The sequence below is a fragment of the Tigriopus californicus genome, chromosome 8, assembly GCF_007210705.1.
Source record: "Tigriopus californicus strain San Diego chromosome 8, Tcal_SD_v2.1, whole genome shotgun sequence".
NCBI classification, from domain to species: Eukaryota; Metazoa; Arthropoda; class Copepoda; order Harpacticoida; family Harpacticidae; genus Tigriopus; species Tigriopus californicus.
Genome location: NC_081447.1, coordinates 11171306 through 11175573, shown reverse-complemented (window position 1 = coordinate 11175573; position 4268 = coordinate 11171306). Strand labels below are relative to the sequence as shown.

Sequence of the window (4268 nt, the reverse complement as noted above, 5' to 3'; positions counted from 1 at the left end):
TTGAGGCACCCGCAAATTTTCGGCACGAGAACTGATGATAACAACGTACAACACATCCGAGCTTTTTACTGCGCTACAAAAGGTACAAAACTGCAAGCTTGGAGGGATACGATGAGGGAGAATCCCCCGCTGAGCTGGGGGGGGATGACTTACATTTTACACACACACACACACACTTAATGTGAACAGTAGAGTGATGTCTGCCATCATCATCATCATCATTATGATTATTATTGTAATCATAATGATGAGAAGATCTATAAGAGCCAATCATGATGATGAAGAGAAATGACCACAGTTACATCCGATCACGAGTCGAAAGTTCTTGCACATGAGTTGGCAGCTCAGCCCTAGGGGAAAACGCAAAGGTAGGTTTACCAACTAGCCAATGGGATGTGATTATAAATGTTTTGGATCTTTCATTTGTCAAAGACGGACAGACTTCACTTTAGCAGTGATTATGAAGAAAAAAAAACAATATGATAAAGCATAACTAGTATGACTTTCGGAGACTGTGAGAATCTTTGGTAGCACTAAGAGACTCCGTCACAGATGAAGGAAGCTGCTCAATTTAGAACTTAGGAGAGAAAGAATGAAGATTCAAGAATGAAGATTTTTATCGCGAGTTTTGGTCAAAAGACCTTTTTTCCTCACCATGACGGCAATTTTTTAGATCGTCTGGACTGAGCAATGAACAACATCCACTATGCTACTACCACCACTGCCATCACCACCGTCGCCACCGAACCGATCCATGAGGCTCTCGATCAAGCACCGCCCTAATTAGAGGTAACGTCAAGGCAAAGAGAGAAGGAGAAAGAAGGAGCCGATCATCCTCGGGTTCTCTCTATCTCTTTTTTCAAGGGGAAGTTCAGCTCGAGTTTTATGGGCCAACTGCCAACCATCCGACCAACCAACCAACCAACCAACCAAGCGAACTCATAGACTTTATAAATTAGCATCAAATATGTTCTCCAAAAAGAGGTCCTAATCCTTGGGCACACACAGGTAGGTACGACGTATTACACACGGGCTCTCACATACTCACAGGGTCACAAAGGAGGAGACGGGACGGCGATAGATTTCATTTTAGATTGAACGGGTAAAAAAAAAATCTGCTCTTAAAATGTGAAAGATTGCCAGCGAAGATCCCCCAAATGCACTCAGACAGGTTTCAATCTGGGATGAAATTACAAAGTTTTTTTTACGCCATTACGGTGCACTAGAGAATGTGAACCAAGTTCTCCATCATGACCATCAGCCAATTGAGCTCAAGGTCTGGTTCTCTCATTGGAGTCAGCAAATAGATCCAGGGTGGTCCAACGAAATATTTGCACGACAAGACGCAAAATACCGTAGAACGTTGGGATCCAAGAACTGGGAAACACGGACGACCAAGCGAACCTACTTGAGGTTGACGGTAAAATTGGAGAGGCTGGCGTTTTTTCGCGTGATTCCTTTTAGAGGTCCCGAGTGGTTGGTGTTATCCAGCTGTCAAAGGGGGCAAGCTTTGCAAAAAAAAAATCCCGTCACTTTCTGACATCATAACAAACAAACATCAGAAGGGGAAAAAGTGGAGTTGATCACGAAACCAGGTTGAGATCGAGGGGCCGCCGCCACATCGGTGAGTTGACCCGAGATTGGACCGTAAAACAAACGAGGACCGTCAGAACGGATTGCACCTGAGCTTACCATGATACCTCAGGTGACATACTCGTACTTGTTTATACTAGTAAAGCAGATTCTGACGGGACCGTAAACATGACCTCTAGAAGACGCGGATATGGAGAGAAAAGCATTTAAGAGTACAGTAAAGGTTGTGGTCGAAATGAAATACTTCTTAGGCCGCTTAAAGGCCAAAATAATTAATAGCAAATTCCTTGTGCTGATTGTCCTTGCAGAGAAGGCACTTGAGTCGGTTCACATTTTAAGTGATAAAACGTAGTTATGAGATTCGCAAGCAAACTTGCCTCCACTACTACTATTATGATGATTATCATCATCAACAACATCATTTAGAGTGTGGGTTTGATCAACATCCGCCTACTGAACGTATATCATTGTGGGTACAATGAGTGAGTGAGTGCACTGCTGTGTATGTACAACATGCTGCAGAATTTGATATTGTATGTTGTCGGCCGACTTGACACGCCGGAATTGCCAGAGTCTCCGGAATCGCCGGGATCGTCGAGGGAGCCGAGACATGTGAGCGAGAGCGAAAGGGCCGGCTTATAATTAATGAAACTTCACAATTGATTATTTATGATTGTCTCACCGCACTAAGGGAAACCAACGAAATTGCTTCGCGCTCAATTGAGCTTAGCAGGCATGAAGGAAAAAAGATATTAATCATTGACAACCTCTAGCCAACCAAGTAGTCGAATCTACTCTCGAGCTACTTCCAGAACTGCTGCCGTGGTTTTTGCTGCTGCTGCTTGGCCTAGAACTGCTTGAAGAGGGGACCAAACCAAGACGACCAAGACGACCAAGCCTCCAGCTAAGTGAGCTTGAATTGTATGTAGCAGCCAGGGAATGGAAACACCGGCTGGGTGGAAGAGGGCGGAGTCTAAAATATGGATGGCCAAGAGATATGAGGCTTCGACATGGAATAAGTAAGGTGCGAGGCACATTCCGGGGAGCAAGTTAGGACCCCGGTCTCTCTGTCCAACGCTTCTTCCATCATCCCGATCGGCGTCTTGCTCAAATTGAGCACGTTGCGCTTAGCAAATTGGACCATATTTCATAATTCTCTTGATGGCAGCATCCTAATTCATCCATTAATGCCATTAATCTTAGATTGAACTCCATTGGTCACTAGATTGCTGGCTTTGGAGGCGAGTCCACCATTTCGGCCGAGACCCGGTTTCGGGAACCGCTGGATCGGACCTTGTCCCCGCCCAAAACTCGAACCGTGTCCACTGTTGGAAGGGAATTTTCTTAGGGAACGAATTATCATTCTTACCCCACTCTCTCATAAATTCGTCAAAGACGGTGGTTTCCCCTCAAATGGATGGAAAGATTTAAAATTGTGAATGCCTTTCCTGCATGTCAGGCGATGGATCCCAACTGAAATGCGAATTGACAGGTCTTATTCATGAGACCGACTCTCTCACCTCGCTCATCTCTCTCTCTCTCTCACTCTCTCTGTCTATCTATGTTTTCGTTTCCCTGCCCTGGTTTGGGCTGTATGAACCCTCGTCCGATCCTGGTGCCCATCATCCCAGGTTCTATCCACGACTCATGGCCAAAGGAAGTCTTTTCCATCATGTTTCTTGAACTCCAGTTCAATCGAAGCCACAAGGAAGACAACAAGATTCCTTGGTTTGGTTCGACGCTTGATGATGATGATGACGACGACGACGATGACGATGATGATGGCCCCGGCCAAGACGTAAGTCCGTGTAGCTCTTCGTAGCTATATGGGAGCCCTCATGTCCTAACTCTGATCAAGCACGACAAGCCCGTCTCTGAGATATATAATTATGTAATTATGTTGATGATTCACGACAGCAGTGATCCTCGAAGCCTCCTTGTTGGCTGGTTTCCTTCGTTTGTGGCTTGGTGGTGGACAACAACGGGGAAGAGCCCGAAGACGAACGAGCTAAACACATGGCTGAGCAAGATCATCGCCATCGTCTTGGTCTGTCTGTCCGTATGTCTGTCTGTCCGTCTGCCCGTTCGTGTGTGCGTGTGTGCCTCGTTGGGCGAGGATGGTGATGATTCGAGTCCGTTCCTGGGGATGTTAATCATGATTACCCGTGGATGAGCATGGCCACTCGGGCGAATTGTCGCCTCAGAGAACGGCCAACCCATTCCTGGCCAAGACTCTGAACTCCTCAACCCTCAGCGGGCGGGACCTTCTTCATTTTATCGCCTGAATCGCCACACTTGGGGTCAAACCTGACACGATTTACATAAAACCATGCTTCTTTGTATGTTGTGCTCGTATTGAAAGAGATTGATAAAAAAAATCCAACATTACTTGATTTATAGAGTGTACTTTGAAATCCGCCGAAATGCAACATATATTTCAGATCTAAAAAGTATACAATGCAAACGGCCAAGCGAAAATTTAGAACGTTGAGACATCTTTGCCTTTGATAGACATCATTACCCAAGTTCTTTTGGATTGAAAGCACTTTTGATAAAGTACCTTGTGATCAATGTTTTCATATCTTGGAATCATTATTCCAACTCGAATATCTCAAACCTTTTCCAAGTTGAGTCAATCTATGTATGTTTACAAACTACTAATTTCTTACACTTCT

General features: G+C 45.1%; 1 long non-coding RNA gene across 1 annotated transcript; it reads left to right on the top strand.

Moving 5' to 3' along the window:
* Positions 1 to 1549: 1549 nt before the first annotated feature.
* LOC131885579 (uncharacterized) lies at positions 1550 to 3965 on the top strand. Its single transcript, XR_009373854.1, has 3 exons — positions 1550 to 1624; positions 2406 to 2617; positions 2819 to 3965. It is a non-coding gene; the product is annotated as an uncharacterized LOC131885579 (long non-coding RNA).
* Positions 3966 to 4268: the final 303 nt, after the last annotated feature.